The sequence below is a fragment of the Hyperolius riggenbachi genome, chromosome 12 (assembly GCF_040937935.1).
Source record: "Hyperolius riggenbachi isolate aHypRig1 chromosome 12, aHypRig1.pri, whole genome shotgun sequence".
NCBI classification, from domain to species: Eukaryota; Metazoa; Chordata; class Amphibia; order Anura; family Hyperoliidae; genus Hyperolius; species Hyperolius riggenbachi.
Window position 1 is genome coordinate 6,340,806 of NC_090657.1, and position 21,439 is coordinate 6,362,244.

Genomic DNA, 21,439 nt, shown 5'->3' on the forward strand with positions numbered 1-21,439 from the left:
CAGCCTTGTCCAGAGTCTCTAGAAGGTCTGAGCTTCAGTTTGAAGATTTTGGCAACCTGAGAGATCCCATAGATAAGAAAATGGACAACATTTTAAGACGGGGGTGGGAAGCGGTCACTTTGAATTTCAAACCATCTGTAGCCTCCACTGCAGTTTCTAGATCTTTAAAGATCTGGTTGACTGAATTACAGACCCAGATCGCTACTGGAACCCCTAGGGAAGAGATCCTTAACTCCTTTCCTAAGATTCTGCATGCCACTAACTACCTAACTGATGCGGCAGACGATTCAGTCCGCCTTACTGCCAGAGCTTCTGCTTTAGTGAACACAGCCAGACGAGGCATTTGGGTCAAAACCTGGCAGGGAGACACATCATCAAAATCTAAGCTATGTGGAGTTCCCTGTGAGGGCAACCTCCTCTTTGGTTCTAAGCTAGACGAGATTTTAGAAAGATCCTCAGACAGGAAAAAGAACTTTCCCGTTAGAAGACGTAACTTTCGGGCAAACCGTTCCTTTCGTGACCAGGGCAAAACGGAGACAGAGAATAGATCAGCTCCCAGAAGGAGATGGCCCCCCAATAGATCTCACCGTGCAAAGCCCGGCATACCCTATACCCCGGCCAACCAACAGCCTAAACAATGACGCCAGGATTCCGGTGGGAGGCAGGGTATCTCACTTTTTCGAACACTGGCAGGAACTTTTTCACAACAGATGGCTATTAAACATCATTCTCCAGGGGTACAAGATAGAGTTTTCATACCCTCCACCAAGCCAATTTTTCGTAACTCCCCCTCCAAGAGATCAGGTTCAAAATCAGGTCCTACAGACAGAGGTAGGATCACTGTTATCCAAGAGGGTCATCCGACAGGTTCCCAAATGTCAGGAGGGTCAAGGTTTTTACTCCCCGGTGTTCCTAGTAAAGAAGCCACAAGGAAGTTATCGATTCATCCTCAACTTGAAACATTTAAACAAAGCAGTCCGATACAGAAAATTCCGGATGGACAACATCCGCTCAGTCATAAATCTTCTGCAGGAAAATTGCTTTCTAGCATCCCTGGATCTAAAAGACGCCTATCTCCATCTGCCTATCCATCTAGAATCCCAGTGCTACCTGAGGTTTGCAGTGGTGTTTCAAGGAGAGGTAAGACATTTTCAATTTAATTCTCTCCCTTTTGGTATTTCATCTGCTCCTTGGCTCTTTACGAAAGTTATGGCAGAAGTCTTGGCAGTGCTTAGGCTTAGATCTGTGCAAGTGATTGCTTATTTGGATGACTTACTTATCTGGGGTCCATCTTTTGATTCAGTAAATCTCCAAGTGGAGTTGACTATTGACTTCCTTATCAGTTTGGGGTGGTTGATTAATTGGGAGAAGTCATCCCTACTACCCAGACAATACATGGAATTCTTGGGGTTTGATATATGTTCTGTCAGTAAAAGACTGTATCTACCATCACGGAAATCCTCGCTGATGTTAAATTCTGTTCTTTCTTTTCAGAGTTCAGTCTCCATCACTCTGAGAAAGGCTATGGCTGTATTGGGTACCATGACAGCATCCTTCCCAGCGATACAATGGGGTCAGTTGCATTCCAGAACCTTACAGAACTGGATACTATCGAAATGGGACAGAAGCCTGAAGTCTTTGGACAAGAGAGTGACAATTCCCTGGAGAGTGAAACAGTCTCTAGACTGGTGGTCAGATCAGGAACATCTGAATGCAGGGAATCTCTGGGAATTCCCTCAGCAGTCTCTGATCACAACAGACGCGAGTTCCTGGGGATGGGGAGCTTATCTGGAGCAACTACCGGCTCAGGGTCATTGGTCTACACTAATTCAGAGCAGATCATCAAACTACAGAGAACTACGGGCTGTTTGGGAAGCTCTTCAGACCTTCTCCCTACTTATACATCAACATCATGTTGTAATCAGGACAGACAACAACACGGTAGTGGCCTACCTCAACCGTCAAGGGGGGACAAGGAGCAGATCTTTGTGGAGTCTAACCTCGAAGATTCTTTGCTGGGCGGAAAAGAATTTAAAGTCCTTGAAAGCGGTTCATCTGAAGGGGGCTCTAAATTGCGTTGCAGATTATCTAAGCCGAAAGATGATCTATCAAGACGAATGGTCTCTAAACGACCAAGTATTCAGGCAGATCTCTCAGCGATGGGGAACACCAGAGGTGGACATGTTCGCAAGAAGGAACAATGCCAAATGTCCTCGATTTGCCTCCCTGTGTCCACAGGACAATCCCTGGGTCCTGGACGCCTTTTCAGTCAATTGGAACAAGCATCATCTTTACCTTTTTCCTCCCTTGGGACTGATTTCAAAGGTACTGAGCAAGATTCAACGAGACCAGGCCCAAGCAATCTTGGTAGTACCATTTTGGCCCAAGAGATCCTGGTTTGCTCTGCTACAAAGTTTAGCCTCAGATCATCTGATCCTGCCGGATCGACCGGACTTGTTGAGCCAGGGTCCGGTTCTGCATCACAATCCAGGAATCCTTCACCTTTCTGCCTGGAGCCTGAGTGGCAACTATTAAAGAGGAAAGGATTCTCTAACAGGTTGTCGGAGACACTTATCCAGAGCAGGAAGAAAGTGACAAGACAGATTTACGCTAAAGCATGGAATACCTATAGCAACTGGTGTACATCTACATCTAAAGATCCAGTCCTCTCTTCTTCAGTGCTGGAGTTCTTGCAGGAGGGATTCCAAAAAGGCCTGAGCTCTAGTACTCTGAAGGTTCAGACCGCGGCATTGAGTGTATTCTTAGAGAGAAGATTGGCGGAGGAGGAATACGTTGTCCGTTTTTTTAGGGCACTAAAAAGACTAAGACCTGCAGTACAGATAAAAGTACCTACTTGGGACTTGAACACAGTATTGCAGGCTCTATGTGAAGCTCCTTTCGAACCAATCTCGGAAATCTCAGAGAAACATCTCACCTTGAAAATGGCTTTTCTTCTAGCCATAACTTCTGCACGAAGAGTGGGAGAATTACAGGCGTTATCAGTCAATGAACCATACTGTACCATTTCAGAAGACAGAGTAACTCTTCGCCTAGATATCTCTTTTCTACCCAAGATTGTATCCAAATTTCATACATCTCAGGAGATTCTATTACCAACCTTCTGTAGTAACCCATCAAATCAGAAAGAGGAAAAGATGCACTGTCTCGATGTGAGGAGGTGTTTAATACAGTACATTCAACAATCTAAATCTTGGAGGAAATCCAACGCTTTGTTGATTCTCTTTGCTGGTAAAGGCCGTGGCAGACAGGCCTCTAAATCATCCATAGCAAGATGGATCAGACAGGCCATTGCATTATCCTATATCCAACAGGGAAAGCAATTATCTGGACCAGTGAAAGCACATTCAACCAGAGCTGTGTCAACATCATGGGCAGAGAGGGCAGGAGCTACTATAGAGCAGATATGTAAAGCGGCTACCTGGTCAAGCCACAATACGTTCGTTAAACATTATAGACTGGACTTATCATCCAATTCTGATTTATGTTTTGGTAGACGTGTGTTGCAGGCTGTTATCCCTCCCTAATAAAGTTTCTTGTTTATCTTCTCAGGGTTGCTGTCCTGAGACGTCCTGGAAAGACAAACTTACTTGTGGTAACGTCTTTTCCAGGAGTCGGAAGGACAGCACCCTTGCTACCCACCCGAATAAAAGAAATTTGTTGAAGCATCATTCTGTGTGGAGTCTTTTTTATTACTGAGGAGGGTAAGGGAATGCTGTCTTATATATGCTGCCTGTTCCTGCCTAATCTCATTATGTTAATTTTTTAACTAGCGTCCTGTCCAATCTAAAATGGAAGGAGACAAGTCTCAGGGTTGCTGTCCTTCCGACTCCTGGAAAAGACGTTACCACAAGTAAGTTTGTCTTTTTGAAGGTTAAAGTGACTGTCACATTATAAAATAAAGTGTTTTTGTTTTGTGTGTGAAGTGTTGATCACTACCAGATTAATTATTCCCTTGTGTCACCTATACTTGGCCTTTATATCAATGGGCACCTGTAATGGCTGCCGCCAATAGCAGTGATTGGATGCTATTGTTAGGGCGGCAGCTCAGAGACCCAACACTATGGCTATCATTCATAAAAGTGTGTTCGCTGAAAACAAATCTGGCGGGAAAATACCGCATTCGCTATTGTAGACTTCTGTGTGCTCATTCATAAAAATGTTTACAGTTGCGATAAAAGGTCAGTGATTTTCCAAACTAGGCTGGCGGTAACATGAGAAACTTCCTGAGTTGTTACATTTTCTCCTGCAGAGACAGTGTTACAATAAAAGAGGCATCTCCAACTTCCCTTTAGATGTGCATTTTTTTTAAATTGCCTCTGCTTGCCCTGAATCTGCTCTGTATCTGTCTATTAAGCTGGCCATACACTAGGCCGATTCCCCGCCGATCGTCAGCAGATTCGATCACTGGGATCGAATCTGCTGTCACATCGTTCACGCTACACGCTAAATTTCGATCTATTTCGTCCCGAAATAGATCGATCCCGTCAATCGCATTGTGCGGGAAATTACCATCGATCGCCTGCGGGTAGGGAGCGCGTCGCTAGCGGCGTTCGAGTGCCCGACGACCAACGCAATAGAGTGGCAATGCATTACCTGCTCCGCCGGCGCGACTCACCCCGGTCACCGCTGCTCCGTCTCCGCTCCGGTCTGGTCTCCGGCATGCTTCACTTCTTCTAGCCCGGCAGGAAGTTTAAACAGTAGAGGGCGCTCTACTGTTTAAACTTCCTGCCGGGCAGGAAGAAGTGAAGCATGCCGGACCCGGAGACCAGAGCGGAGAAGACAGCGGAGACCTGGGGACTGGAGTCGTGGCGGCGGAGCAGGTAATGTATGCGGGGGAAGCAGCGGCAGCACCACCACTACAGATTGTGATCGGTTTCAGGCTGAAATCGGTTCACAATCTGTTTGCAGTAAAGGCAGCCATACGATCCCTCTCTGATCAGATTCGATCAGAGAGGGATCCATCTGTTGGTCGAATCTGATGGCAAATTGACCAGTGTATGGCTACCTTTTAGTCTTTCTAAACAATCTATTTGCCACAGCTTAGAAGAACTTCAAGAAATGTTACACATGCAGGCTTTCTGATGTAAAAAACATATGAAAACAGGTACCAAAGAGGTTAACAAACACAGCCTGGGGTGTTCTGGAAGCCTTTTTTGTTCTGTTCTCGCCAAGATCTCTCTCCATTAACTTTACTCTTATCCGCACCCTTAAGACCTCTTCAAAGCAAGCAGTATTCTCCGTCCCAATACCAATACCACCTGCTCTAATCTTTATGAATTGACATTTAGTGATATGTGTTGAGATAATCACTGCATAAGGAGGTAATTTACCTCACTTCTCGGGAATGTCAGCTTTTCATGTGGTAACAGTTTTTATGAATGGACATTTTGCTAAGTGGTCGGTACAGTCAGCTATTTTCAGCATTACCGCGTGCAGGAATGCTTTATGAATGATAGCCTGTGTTGCCTTTCATTGCATCTATACAGCACTGGGCGCCCCAAACTGCGCATTCTGTCGTTTGCATGCAATTGCTACAGACGCACAGGCTAATGGTATCAGGAATCAGGAATAGTTTATTTCGCCAAGCATGACTGGGTCATGCCCGGAATTGGGTTTGGCACAGTACATTTGGCTCAGAAGAGACATCAATCGATAGCATAGAGCAACAGGAGCAGAAATTTACAGTTACACATGTCAGTAGCAGACGGTTACATTTGCATTTCAATTTCATTTACATTGTACATTACATTTGCATTTACAGTTTACATACTAGAGCAGCAGTTGGCTCTGTCCGTGACAGTTCTATATGTCGTGGGGGTGCCCTGATGGGAGTATGTGGAGGGAGTTCAGGAGGCTGACAGCTGAGGGGAAGAAGGAATTACTGTGCCTAGCTGTCTTTGTGTAGATGGCCCGAAGCCTCCGTCCCAATGGCATCGGACTGAAGTAGCAGTGGCCCAGGTGAGAGGGGTCGTTAGCGATCTTCAGGGCCCTCAATCTCACTCTTTTGTTGTGTAGGAGGGCAAGTGAGGGGGAGAGGTCTCCCAATGACCCTCTCCGCCGCCCTAATAACCCTCTGAAGTAAGTGCCTGTCGCTGGCGGTTGCGCCAGCATACCAGACCAGAACTAGTGAAATATGGCATGTATGGTATCGATTTAACTGAGACAAGCCAAATAATGTGTTTTGAGGTGTTTAAATCTGTGGCACTTGCTAAAAATGGAATCTTAATCTTTTTATTTTTTTAGTAACCCAATTGATGAACCATGAACATGAAAGAAACTCCGACAAAGATTAAAGTATTTTAATTCGGTAAGAGTTGTGAAATTCTTAGCCGTTGAAGTTTTAGGTTTTTGTTTTTTGTTTCACTGTATGCAGTTCTGCAGGACAGTTCTGTCTCATACTACATTTGTTTAGAAGAAGTAAAATATTTTTACTGCTGTAAATTCCCAGTTATTTAAAACTAAGAGCATTAAATATTTGTGTTAAATTTTTGACTCGTTATTTAGAATTGTTAAGGAAAGTATTAAAAATCATAAATGATGTATTTTTCTTGGTCCATCTGTCAAGGTTTTTTTTTTTGTTTTTTTTTATAAATAATTTTAGGAAAGTTTTTTTGTATTGCTGCTCTATAGCAAATATCACTTCTGGAAGGCCCTGGAAGTGAATTCCCAAACCTGTAGACTTTTCTGTTGGACAGAACAGCACCACAGTATAAGGGATACCACGTGAGGAAGGGTGGAGAGGAAGAGCAAAATATACATTGTATGAATGGAAAAAATCATTACACTACTCACATTAAAGAGACTCACAAGGTGACAAAAATCTGTTTTTACTTACCTTCCAGCCCCTTTAAAGCGGAATATAACCCAGCATTTCAACTTTGCTCTAAAACATTATTTACAGCATATTATATGTAACCAGCATTTTTTTTTTTACTAGACCAGCATTGGAAGGGTTACACACAGAGCTTTAAAGTTCCGTGTATAGAAATGCAGACGCATCCGAAGTTTAGATAGATACATTTAAGTAAACACAATGTAACAACTGTGGAATGTGACTCACTCTCTCTGACTGTGCAGGAGCTGGAGGACAGCCAGAGTGTGTAACATTCACCACTTGTTACATTGTGTTTACTTAAATGTATCTATCTAAACTTCGGATGTGTCTGCATTTCTATCCACGGAGCTTTACAGCTCTGTGTGTAACCCTTCCAATGCTGGTCTAGTAAAATAAAAATGCTTTTTGCATATAATATGCTGTAAATAATGTTTTAGAGCAAAGTTGAAATGCAGGGTTATATTCCGCTTTAACTGTCATTTGGGTCCCTCGCCGCATGTCCGGTCTTCTCCCATCTCCGCTGGCCCCAGCATCATTGTGAGCGCACTGCACCTGCGCAGGGGCAGTACGTTCCTGTTGACCTGGGCGTACGCATGCGCAGAAGATGCCCACCCATCCGGGTATGCCCGATATTTAGCAGGCTGCCAGCAGAGACGGGAGAAGACCAGAGATGTGGCGATTGGCCTAAATGACTTCTTGGGGCTGGAAGAATCCCTAGGTAAATAAAATCAGTTGTTTATGGTCTCCTTGTGTGTCCTTTTAAGGGAACACTTATTTTAAATTGCGTCAAATCTTCATGGGAAAAAAATGAATCATGCTTGATATCTGTGCTGATATAAACTGGTTAACCTCCCTGGCGTTCTATTAAGATCGCCAGGGTGGCTGCGGGAGGGTTTTTTTTAAATTAAAAAAAAACTATTTCATGCAGCCAACTGAAAGTTGGCTGCATGAAAGCCCACTAGAGGGCGCTCCAGAGGCGTTCTTCTGATCGCCTCCGGCGGCCAAAAGTAACACGGAAGGCCGCAATGAGCGGCCTTCCGTGTTTTGTTTACTTCGTCGCCATGGCGACGAGCGGAGTGACGTCATGGACGTCAGCCGACGTCCTGACGTCAGCCGCCTCCGATCCAGCCCTTAGCGCTGGCCGGAACTATTTGTTCCGGCTGCGCAGGGCTCAGGCGGCTGGGGGGACCCTCTTTCACCGCTGCACGCGGCGGATCGCCGCAGAGCGGCGGCGATCGGGCAGCACACGCGGCTGGCAAAGTGCCGGCTGCGTGTGCTGCTTTTTATTTGATCAAAATCGGCCCAGCAGGGCCTGAGCGGCACCCTCTGGCGGTACCGCTAAGGTGGTTAATGTGTTAGGAACAAAAGAGCGCCATATTGTTTGATGGATATTACAATTATCAACCTGCAGAGGGATTCATTCAATTACCGTATATTCCGGCGAATAAAGACGACTGGGCAAATAAGACGACCCCCCAACTTTTCCTATTAAAATATAGAATTTGGGATATACTCGCCATATAAGACTACCCCTCTTCCAACGCACACCAAATAAAAAAACATCATATACTGGTGCTGCACTGGATGTGGTACCCAGTATTTAACAGTATATAGTCGATTGACTGGTTGGATTGGTGAACTCTCCCTCTCCCTAAGTGGCTTGGTCAGCTCTCCTTCTCTACCTGTTTATCAGAGCGGTATGGAAGAATAGATTGCGCTCCCTCAGCAGCGAGATCTGAGAGGCAGTAACAGGATCGGGCGTATCACCCGGCATCAATGACACCCGGCGTATAAGACGACCCCCAACTTTTCAGAGGATTTTCAAGGGTTAAAAAGTAGTCTTATATGCCAGAATATACAGTATTTATTTCACCCCACAGTTGGTTAGAGTATAATGAAACGTAGTGGTGAGTTGGTGGAGTATTACATAGCTGTATGGGGAGGTGATTTGATCGCACAGGAGGATGGCAGTGGTACAGTAGGTGGCTTTGAGAAAGCCCAGTGATTCTACTCTGACACCTGATTGGGCACCCTTTCATTGCTGGACACAGTGCTGGGGTGTGAGTGCTGGCCATCCGGTGTGAGTGCTGGCCATCCGGTGTGGGGTGATGTACTGCTTGTGTATGAGGTTTCATTTGACTGTCGTTTAGGAGCATTTAGCTGGGGATCCAGGGGAGTCTCTGATTCACGTTTTTAAGTTGTTTTTTTATGTCACGATCCCCATGGGGATGTCTGTCGTCATATTGGCAAATAAAGTTACCGCGTTATTTAATAAATTTTGAGCCCTGGTGATTTATTTTCTGTCTGAATGGTTGTTTGAGCCAGGCTGCTCCTCCGACATTGCGGTATCTGTATACATAGTAAAAGAGTTGTGCATAATTTCCCTATTTTTTCAACATTATAAAAGTGGCTGAACTGAGGAGCTAGATTAGCTGCTTAGGCGTTGAAGAACCTTGCATAATAAACAAGGTGTATCCAAAGACACCCAAAAGAGAAAAAAATGATACAGCAGGCTAGTCTATTTTCCCAAAATGTAGGTTCGGCAGATCAAAATCATACTTGTAGGTTGTATGATCTTTATGTGCATGTCTGTCAACATCGGGGCATGCTCCTAATGAGACTACGGATGGTGTCCCATACGATATCCTCCCAGATCTGGACTAGGGCATCCTAGACAGTCGGACATACAACCTGGCAAAAGTCAGTTAGACCGAACATAATGTCCCAGAGCTATTGGATTTAGGTCAGATGAGTCTGGGGAGTCAGAGGAATCAAATCCTTCATTCTCCAGGAACTACCTGCATAACCTTGCAACATGAGGCTGGGTGTTTTCATAAACCAGGAGCAACCCATGCCCCACTGTACCATTGTAGGTGCTGACAACAGGTCCAAGGATTTTGTCCTAATGGTAGTCATAATGCCGTCATCTTGCTGTAGATTGATGTATGCCCGTCTATGGATTTGCCTCCCTAAACGATCACTGATCCACCCCCAACTGATCATTCTGAATTTTGTTACATGCAGCATAACCTTCTCAATGGCTTCTCCAGACCCTTTTGTGTCTGTCTTGTGCTCAGGGTAAACATGCTGTCATCTGTAAAAAGCACAGGGTGCCAGTGGCTGATCTGCTAATTCTGGTATTCTATGCCTAGTGGCAGTTCAGTTCCATGGAGCCAGGCAGTGAGCACAGGGCCCATTAGAGGATATTGGGCCTTCAGGCAAACTTCAGGTTTTTTTTTTTCTTATTGTCTGCTCAGAAACATTCACATGGAGGTCATATTTTAGGGTTCTGGCAGTGCTCATCCTGCTTCTCTTTGCTCAGAGGAGCAGATATCAGTTCAGCTGATGGATTAAGCACCTTCTATGGCCCTATTCAGGCTTCCTAGAGTAAGTGCCTAAAAAGTCACAAAAGTGGATGGAGGGTCTGCGTCATTCACACCAAAGCTTCTGAAACTGATTCATACCCCCCTCTGCTGCTTAACTGTCCAAAACAATATCCAAGAAGTTTTATTGACTTGATGCCATACTCTGAAAAGCATACGAGAAGGAAAAGGCCAAATGCTTATAAAGGGGTAAAGTTCTGGTGCGAGACCAAGTTAGCCAGAACCCAAGACAAATAAAAGAAATTCCGCGGAGCTCCAGTGAGTGAGTATTCTCTAATGATGGTGACAGAATACAAAGACATCCACAGAAACAACTGACACGAATCAGGCTTCCAGTCTGCCCTGAGTCATAGTTGTTCCTGTAAATGTCGTTGTATTCTTTGTCCGTCTGCAGATACTAAAGAAGTGGTGGGTGCGGCGGTAAGACACTACCTGATTGGGCTGCCCCCTCTGGATCAGGTAGTACAGGGAGTGCAGAATTATTCGGCAAATGAGTATTTTGACCACATCATCCTCTTTATGCATGTTGTCTTACTCCAAGCTGTATAGGCTCGAAAGCCTACTACCAATTAAGCATATTAGGTGATGTGCATCTCTGTAATGAGAAGGGGTGTGGCCTAATGACATCAACACCCTATATCAGGTGTGCATAATTATTAGGCAACTTCCTTTCCTTTGGCAAAATGGGTCAAAGGAAGGACTTGACGGGCTCAGAAAAGTCACAAATAGTGAGATATCTTGCAGAGGGATGCAGCACTCTTAAAATTGCAAAGCTTCTGAAGCGTGATCATCGAACAATTATTATTATTATTATTATTATTAAGTATTTATATAGCGCCGACATATTACGCAGCGCTGTACTGTGTGTGTGTGTATGTATATATATATATATATATATATATATATATATATATATATATATATATATATATATATATATATATATATATATATCAATAATATTTATATAGCGCTTTTCTCCCTGGGGACTCAAAGCGCTGTGACCCTGCATTATGCAGTCTCAAAGGCTAGGGAAAAGAGGTGAGTTTTTAGCCTTTTTTTAAAGCTGTCCAGAGAAGGAGCCTCTCGTACTGATTGTGGAAGTGAGTTCCATAGAGTAGGGGCTGCGTAGGAAAAGGCCCGAGCACCAAATGTTAAGTGTATCCTGGGAATAACCAGCTTCATCTTGTTGGCAGACAGGAGGGTGCGTGGAGGGGCATAAAGTTCCAATAGATCCGCTATGTATTTGGGTCTCATGTGGTGTAGAGCCTTGAATGTCAGCAGGCAGATCTTAAAATTGATTCTCCATTTTACTGGCAACCAGTGAAGAGTTTGCAGTACTGGGGAGATGTGTGAGCTGCGGGGGGCATTGCAGTACTGGGGAGATGTGTGAGCTGCGGGGGGCATTGCAGTACTGGGGAGATGTGTGAGCTGCGGGGGGCATTGCAGTACTGGGGAGATGTGTGAGCTGCGGGGGGCATTGGCTAGGAGTCTGGCTGCAGCATTCTGTACTAGCTGTAAGGGGCGCAGAACCTTATCTGTAGATCCGATTAACAGGGCGTTGCAGTAGTCTAGGCGGGAGGATACAAATGCGTGAACCAGGGCAGGTAGGTCTTCAGCTGGGATAAGGTGTTTGATTTTTGCTATATTTCTTAGATGGAAGAAGGAAGACTTGACGACAGCTGATACCTGCTGTCTGAGTTTTAGATTTCCATCCAGGATCACCCCAAGGTTTCGCACAGAGTCTTTATACTGTACAGTATCTCCCCCAATTGCTAGTTTGAGGTGGTGAGCGTTTTGAACTTTATCCATCATGTGTGGACCACCTACCACCAACACCTCTGTTTTGTCAGAGTTCAGCCTCAGCCAGCTGGTGTTCATCCAATTTTGTAAATCTACTAGACACGCATTTATGGATGCTGATGGGTCTTGGGTGCCAGGCTTGAAGGACAGATACAGTTGTGTGTCATCTGCATAACAATGGTATCCTAAACCATAGTTCTGGATTATTTTGCCCAGTGGGAGCATGTAGACTGCAAAGAGTAATGGTGATAGTACAGAACCCTGTGGAACTCCATAGGCAAGTGGCAATGGATTAGAGTAGTGTGTGCCCAGACATACTTGCTGTGTCCTGCCAGATAGGAAGGTCTGAAACCAGCTAAGAACAGTACCCCTTAGGCCACAGTAATGTTTCAGTCGCTGGATTAGTATTTCATGATCCACAGTATCAAATGCTGCTGACAAGTCAAGAAGAATCAGAACTGAGCAATCACCCTTGTCCCTTGCAGTAAGTAGATCATTCATTACTCGGACTAATGCTGTTTCAGTGCTGTGCCTTTTCCTGAATCCTGACTGAAAAGTATCAAAGATGTTGTTATCTGTAAGCCTGGCTTCTAGCTGGTTGGCGACTGCTTTCTCGATAACTTTTGATAGGAATGGTAAGTTCGCCACAGGTCTGTAGTTGGTTACAGAATCAGGATCTAGTGATGGTTTCTTCAGGAGGGGTTTTATGATTGCTTTCTTTAGTTCTTCTGGGAAAAGTCCACTTTGCAAGGAGCACTGAGTGATTTTGTGAAGTGCTGGCCTGAACAGCGCTGGGCACTGCATTAAGGATCCAGTTGGGCCAGGATCCAGGTCGCAGGTAGTGGGGCGGAGACTTTGAATGAGAATTCCAAAATCTTCTACACTCAGAGTGTCAAAGACTTGCCATGGTGGTACGGTAGTAGGTATATGCAACGTCCAGTGGTCAATTGATGTAGTTGGTGTAATGCTGGCACGGATGGTAGTAGACACCTTGTTTGTGAAGAAGGCAGAGAATTCTTCACACCTTTCCCTGGAGTATGTGGTTGGGGCTTTTAGGCAGGAAGGATTGCAAAGTGATTCCACTGTGTGGAAGAGTTGAGCAGCTCTGTTGTTGGCTGTAGATATTTTGTGCGAGATAAAGTCTGATTTTTTTCTTGGTTATTGCTTGTTGGTATTGTCTGAGGTGTTGAACTAGGCTAGATTTGTGCTCCTCAGTCCCTGATTTACGCCACTGTCTTTCTAGTCTGCGCCCTTTCTTTTTTAGATCCATGATGGTTTTGTCAAACCAATTAGCTTTCTGCTTTTTGGTTGCTGATTTGGTGCGCCATGGGGCAATACTGTCAAGTGTTTCATATATCGTGTTGTTGTACTGGGTTACTGGAGAGTTTGGGTCCATTTGACTGTGGAGCAGATTTGTAAAATCCTCTCCGGTGTTAATTTACTCAGGGGTCTGGTTTTGATTGTTTCTTTAGGGAGCTGCTTGATAGGGTGATGTTCAATAGTAAACTGTATTATGTGATGGTCTGACCACACCACTGGGGTTACTGTTATGTTACTAATGTCCATTCCGAGGTGGAACAGTAAGTCTAGCGTATGCCCTCCTCTGTGGGTAGCTGATTTTACAACTTGTGTGAAGCCTAGTCCACCCATGAGATTTATTAGTTCATTTGCATCTTGTGATTGAGTGTTATCAGCCCGGATGTTGAAGTCACCAAGGATGATCCATCTCGGATAAGACAGAGCCAGCATGGCCAGAAGTTCTGGGAATTCCTGTAGGAATGGGTCAGCATCTCCGGGGGGACGATAAACCACTAAAATTTTGAAGCCTTTACCAGCTGAGATCTGGGCACCTATACATTCAAAGGACTTTGTTGAGCCAACATTCAGGGCCCTGAGCTGCAGAGTTGTTTTGCCACAAATTGCTACACCCCCTCCTCTGCGGTCTCGTCTTCCCTCACTTAGGACTGAGTAATTGTATGGGATGGTTGCTTCCAATGTGGGGCCCGCATTGGCATCAATCCAGGTTTTAGTGATGCATGAAAAATCGCATGTCTGAATAAGGTCCGCAATAATGGCTGTCTTATTGTTTATAGAGCGGGCATTGCAGAGCAATGCCGTGACTGCATGGGGCTTAGCAATGGCGACTGGGTTCACTGCCGGGGTGTTACTGCATCTCTGACTAGGGACATGGTAACTTCTGCTACTTTCAGCCTCTGATTTCCAGTACACATCACTAGAGATCGCTGGAAAGTTCTTTTCTTTGAATGGACCTGGGTCCCTGAAGTTCGACTGAGACTGAGTGTGGCACTTTTTATGGGCCTGGCCGCCTTTTTTTACCTCTGTGCGTTTTATTTAAAATCCCTAGAGATTCCAGCAAATTAGCTTGTTTTTTTCCAATGTGAGATGCAGCTCTCAATGGCCTGAGAGATAGTAAGAAGCTGGCTGTATAGATTAACATTGCTCTTTGGGAAGGAATGGGTTAAGTAAGGTCTTCCTTTGATTGTTGTTGTTTATCAGTGGGGGGTAGACAAAAGCAAATGCTGGCCTTCAGAATCTGCTACAAGAGGTGTGAAAAGTCCATTGATATGCAGAAGCATGGGGCCTACTAAGGTTTACTTAGAAAGGCAATGGAGTCAATATAATTTCAGCCTCTGAATGCATTTAAAGTATTTGTACAGTCTGCAAAAACGGATTGCCAGCTGAAAGATATTACTTCTGTTTGGGGGAGGAGGATGAATTCCCTTACCTTGGGAAGAAGACTTGGGAAGGTAGGAGATCTGCTTGCTGTGTTGCATGGACATGCTTTTTATTGTGTTGGTTTGTTTGAAGCTGTGGACCTCATGAGTATCCAGGTGGAGAAATCCTATTCCATTGTGTGTCCTTGTAGGAGTAGAGAAGGCTTTTGTTTGTTTGTGTGGATTATCAGCTTCCCAATCCCATGCAGGACTCCAAAACCAAGGTCAGCTACACATGACTTTCATGGTGAGTACAATCCAGCTTGTAACTTAGCCATCCATAAACTTCCACGTTTCCCAGAAGGTTCCAGTTGTTGCCAGAGATTTCATGGTGCAGAATCTGTAAGTATTTTTGTTCCTTCTGTGCATATATGTGATTAATGCTTCCCAGAGCCGAGACAAGGTGTGGAGCAGGTAAAAGGAGAGGCTGCCATCTTGAGCGCGCTCAGTATATATATACACATATACATATAATCTTGTCACTAACTGTCCCTCAAAGGAGCTCACAATCTAATCCCTACCATTGCCATATGTCTATATTATGTAGTGTAAGTACTGTAGTCTAGGGCCAATTTTTAGGGGGTGCCAATTAACTTATCTGTATGTTTTTGGAATGTGGGAGGAAACCGGAGTGCCCAGAGGAAACCCACGCAGACACGGAGAGAACATACAAACTCTTTGCAGATAGTGCCCTGGCTGGGATTCGAACCAGGGACCCAGCGCTGCAAGGCGAGAGAGCTAACCACTACGCCACCGTGCTGCCCAATCAAGCGTTTCATTCAAAATAGGCAACAGGGTCGCAATAAGCGTGTGGAAAAGCCAAGGCGCAAAATAACTGCCCATGAACTGAGAAAAGTCAAGCGTGCAGTTGCCATGGCCAAGGTAAGAAAGGCTGAAAGACGACCACCACTGAACAAGACACACAAGCTGAAACGTCAAGACTGGGCCAAGAAATATCTCAAGACTGATTTTTCTAAGGTTTTATGGACTGATGAAATGAGCGAGTCTTGATGGGCCAGATGGATGGGCCCGTGGCTGGATTGGTAAAGGGCAGAGAGCTCCAGTCCGACTCAAACGCCAGCAAGGTGGAGGTGGAGTACTGGTTTGGGCTGGTGTCATAAAAGATGAGCTTGTGGGGCCTTTTCGGGTTGAGGATGGAGTCAACCTCAACTCCCAGTCCTACTGCCAGTTTCTGGAAGACACCTTCTTCAAGCAGTGGTACAGGAAGAAGTCTGCATCCTTCAAGAAAAACATGATTTTCTTGCAGGACAATGCTCCATCACACGCGTCCAAGTACTCCACAGCGTGGCTGGCAAGAAAGGGTATAAAAAAAGAAAAACTAATGACATGGCCTCCTTGTTCACCTGATCTGAACCCCATTGAGAACCTGTGGTCCATCATAAAATGTGAGATTTACAAGGAGGGAAAACAGCACACCTCTCTGAACAGTGTCTGGGAGGCTGTGGTTGCTGCTGCACGCAATGTTGATGGTGAACAGATAAAAACACTGACAGAATCCATGGATGGCAGGCTTTTGAGTGTCCTTGCAAAGAAAGGTGGCTATATTGGTCACTGATTTGTTTTTGTTTTGTTTTTTGAATGTCAGAAATGTATATTTGTGAATGTTGAGATGTTATATTGGTTTCACTGGTAAAAATAAATAATTGAAATGGGTATATATTTGTTTTTTTGTTAAGTTGCCTAATAATTATGCACAGTAATAGTCACCTGCACACACAGATATCTCCCTAAAATAGCTAAAACTAAAAACAAAACTAAAAACTACTTTCAAAAATATTCAGCTTTGATATTAATGAGTTTTTTTGGGTTCATTGAGAACATGGTTGTTGTTCAATAATAAAATTATTCCTCAAAAATACAACTTGCCTAATAATTCTGCACTCCCTGTATGTTTCTTTTATTTTTTTTTTTTTTTACCTCTACAAGCAGCTTGGGTCCGCTTTAAGTATTGAAATTTTGTCCCATTTTCAGGATTGCCCAGCAGACCTGAACAATGGCTCTACCTCCTGAGGAAACACAGGCCACACAATGTAAATTGCTTAACCCCCCCCCCCACCACCACAATCCTTCCTTCCTGGCTGTTCAGTTTACATTGCTTCCACCAACTTGAATCATTGCTCTGTCCGGGGCATGCAGAAGGTGCTCTGTGGATACCTGTGCCCTTTTTAAGCAGCACTGAAGGCCTTTGTGGCATTTCCCTTCCACCCACCTTCTTGATGCCCCACAGGTAGAAAAGAAGCGGAGGACAGACATGAAAGGGAGATTTAACCTCTAAAAATGAAACAAAATTGTCTTTGTTCCTTTCAATGAATCTGCTGTCTGGCACAGACCTAGGTGACATTAGCAGAAAATGGCAAGAAGTTCCATGACAAAAGAAGAAAGCCCAAAGCAAAATATATCTGGCTCCTTTCTCTTAATCAATAACAATACAGATAACACCAAGGAAGACATGACGGCAGTTTCTGGTTGGGGTAGGTCACTACCCTCCCAGCTACACTCACTACCCTCCCAGCTACACTCACTACCCTCCCAGCTACACTCACTACCCTCCCAGCTACACTCACTGCGCTCCCAGCTTGTTTGCCTCAGTGTCAGGAGATTACAGGAACCCCATCAGTCATGGCTACCAGATCAAATTCACCTCCTTAACTCCCCTAGAATACTAATTATGGATCTAACTAGAGGCAAGAAAAAAGCTGAAACTTCACTCAATAATTACACATCAGGTGCACCAGGTAATCTAAAGAACCAGATCTTCCAAAAGTTTTATCTTTTATGTTTTTGTAGCTTTAAAGCCCTCGGACAAGTACAGGATGGTTGCAGATTTAAAGCAATTGAATCTTTACACTGCAGAGAAGAAAAACCGGATGGATATATATGCAGTGAGGAATTTCTGCTAATCATGATACAAATGGACCTACCAGCTACACTCACTGCTTTTCCTAGCTACACTCACTGCTTCCCTAGCTACACTCACTGCATTCCCTAGCTACACTCACTGCTTCCCTAGCTACACTCACTGCTTCCCTAGCTACACTCACTGCTTCCCCTAGCTACACTCACTGCTTCCCGTAGCTACACTCACTGCTTCCCCTAGCTACACTCACTGCTTCCCCTAGCTACACTCACTGCTTCCCCTAGCTACACTCACTGCTCCCCTAGCTACACTCACTGCTTCCCTAGCTACACTCACTACACTCACTGCTTCCCCTTGCTACACTCACTGCTCCCCTAGCTACACTCGCTACACTCACTGCTTCCCCTAGCTACACTCACTGCACTCATTACACTCTTAGCTACACTCACTGCACGCATTACACTCTTAGCTACACTCACTGCACTGCCAGCTGCACTCACTTCCCTCCCAGCTACACTCATTACACTCTTAGCTACACTCACTGCACTCATTACACTTTTAGCTACACACTAACTGCACTGCCAGCTACACTCATTGCACTCTTAGCTACACACTAACTGCACTGCCAGCTACACTCATTACACTCTTAGCTACACTCATTACACTCTGAGCTACACTCACTGCACTGCCAGCTACACTCACTTCCCTCCCAGCTACACTCATTACACTCTTAGCTACACTAACTGCACTCCCAGCTACACTCACTACACTCATTACACTCTTAGCTACACTAACTGCACTGCCAGCTGCACTCACTTCCCTCCCAGCTACACTCATTACACTCTTAGCTACACTCACTGCACTCATTACACTTTTAGCTACACACTAACTGCACTGCCAGCTACACTTATTACACTCTGAGCTACACTCACTGCACTGCCAGCTGCACTCACTTCCCTCCCAGCTACACTCATTACACTCTTAGCTACACTAACTGCACTGCCAGCTGCACTCACTTCCCTCCCAGCTACACTCATTACACTCTTAGCTACACTCACTGCACTCATTACACTTTTAGCTACACACTAACTGCACTGCCAGCTACACTCATTACACTCTTAGCTACACTCATTACACTCTGAGCTACACTCACTGCACTGCCAGCTGCACTCACTTCCCTCCCAGCTACACTCATTACACTCTTAGCTACACACTAACTGCACTGCCAGCTACACTCATTACACTCTTAGCTACACTAACTGCACTCCCAGCTACACTCATTACACTCTTAGCTACACTCACTGCACTGCCAGCTACACTCACTTCCCTCCCAGCTACACTCATTACACTCTTAGCTACACTAACTGCACTCCCAGCTACACTCACTACACTCATTACACTCTTAGCTACACTAACTGCACTCCCAGCTACACTCACTACACTCATTACACTCTTAGCTACACACTAACTGCACTGCCAGCTGCACTCACTTCCCTCCCAGCTACACTCATTACACTCTTAGCTACACTCACTGCACTCATTACACTTTTAGTTACACACTAACTGCACTGCCAGCTACACTCGTTACACTCTTAGCTACACTAACTGCACTCCCAGCTACACTCATTACACTCTTAGCTACACTCACTGCACTGCCAGCTACACTCACTTCCCTCCCAGCTACACTCATTACACTCTTAGCTACACTAACTGCACTCCCAGCTACACTCACTACACTCATTACACTCTTAGCTACACTAACTGCACTGCCAGCTACACTCACTTCCCTCCCAGCTACACTCATTACACTCTTAGCTACACACTAACTGCACTGCCAGCTACACTCACTTCCCTCCCAGCTACACTCATTACACTCTTAGCTACACTAACTGCACTGCCAGCTACACTAACTGCACTGCCAGCTACACTAACTGCACTGCCAGCTACACTAACTGCACTGCCAGCTACACTAACTGCACTGCCAGCTACACTAACTGCACTGCCAGCTACACTAACTGCACTGCCAGCTGCACTCACTTCCCTCCCAGCTACACTCACTTCCCTCCCAGCTACACTCATTACACTCTTAGCTACACACTAACTGCACTGCCAGCTACACTCACTTCCCTCCCAGCTACACTCATTACACTCTTAGCTACACTAACTGCACTGCCAGCTACACTAACTGCACTGCCAGCTACACTAACTGCACTGCCAGCTACACTAACTGCACTGCCAGCTACACTAACTGCACTGCCAGCTACACTAACTGCACTGCCAGCTGCACTCACTTCCCTCCCAGCTACACTCACTTCCCTCCCAGCTACACTCACTTCCCTCCCAGCTACACTCATTACACTCTTAGCTACACTTACTGCACTCCCAGCTACACTCACTACACTCATTACAATCTTAGCTATACTAACTGCACTGCCAGCAACACTCACTACACTTTTAGCTATACTAATTACACTCACAGCTACACTAACTACAATGCCAGCTGCAATCCCTAAACTCCCAGCTACAATGGATGCACTCACCTATGCAGCGGCGCGCTCAGAGTCCTCCATCCGTCTCCCCCTTATCCATTTCCAGCTTCTGTATAAAGAAGATTCTGCTGCTCTACACACTTGTCCTCCCTGGCTTCCATTCTTTCGCGTTCACTGGTGCCCTCTCACTGCCCATGTCATGTGTGACCCCAGCACACTCGAGCTGTCAGGTCACGCATTGAGAGGGTGCTGTTTTTGGTCGCGCTGCCCTAAAGATTGCGCTGCCATGTACGTCCAGTAGCACCAGTAAACCTAGAAGTATGGAGTCCATGGAGGATGAGCATGTAGAGCGGCAGAATCTTCTCTTTACAGCGGCTGGAGATGGATGGAGGACTCGGAGTGCACTGCTGGATATGTAAAAGCTTTGGGGGGGGGGCACACCTGGCCATACATTTGCTTTATAAGTCGCACTGACTCCCCTCCCCATTTTTGGGGAGAGAAAAAGTGCGTCCTATAGTCCAAAAAATATGGTACCTTCAAAGTGACCCTGAGATGAGCCACAGGAATAAAATATACATACCTCAGAATCAGAACTTTATTTCGCCAAGTGCGACCAAGGTCGTACCCGGAATTGGTTGTGGTTCACATGGCAGTAGCAACAGAGCAAGACAGAGACCGGCATAAGACAATAACAATAATACAAGCGAGACAGGCATACGACAATTACAACGATACAAGCAATATAAGCAAGACAAGCAAGTAACCTACCGTACAATATGTGGTTTGCTCATGATCAGAGTCCTCTGGGTTTGGATATTGTGCTTCATTCAGCCCTTAGAGTGGAGCTCTACCCAGAAGCACCCACCATGGTGGAAGCTGGATTTATATTACTGGCCCGGGTTCAGTGTGCCTCGGCCGGGCTAATTGGCCTGAGTGCAGCTAGCCTACCGATGAGAGGTAGGAGTTCAGCAGGAGGGCTGCTTGGGGAAAAAAGGTGTCTCTACACCTGTTAGTCCTTGGGCGGATGGTCCTGTAGCGTTGGCCCGAGGGAAGGAGCTTAAAGAAGCAGCAGCCTGGGTGGGAGGTTTAATGACCTTTACAGAGTCAGCTGAGGAAGTACAGTTGTTGGTGTACAGTGAGAACAGAAGAGGGGACAGAACACACCCCTGTGGAGCACCTTTGTTGGTGGTGCTCACACTGGAGAGGCAGTTACCGAGCTTCACCTGTTGGGTCCTGTTTGAGAGGAAGTCCTTTACCCACGCGCAGAGTGTGGAGTCGACTCCAAGATGTGCCAG

General features: G+C 45.4%; 1 protein-coding gene across 1 annotated transcript in view; it reads left to right on the forward strand.

The window, feature by feature from the left end:
* The window catches only part of RECQL5 (RecQ like helicase 5), a 179,269-nt gene that overhangs the window by 3,030 nt on the left and 154,800 nt on the right, over positions 1-21,439 (forward strand). The window contains exon 2 of the mRNA XM_068262699.1: positions 6,265-6,328. The gene's annotated coding sequence lies outside the window, so the exon portion shown is untranslated. The remainder of the gene's footprint in view (positions 1-6,264; positions 6,329-21,439) is intronic.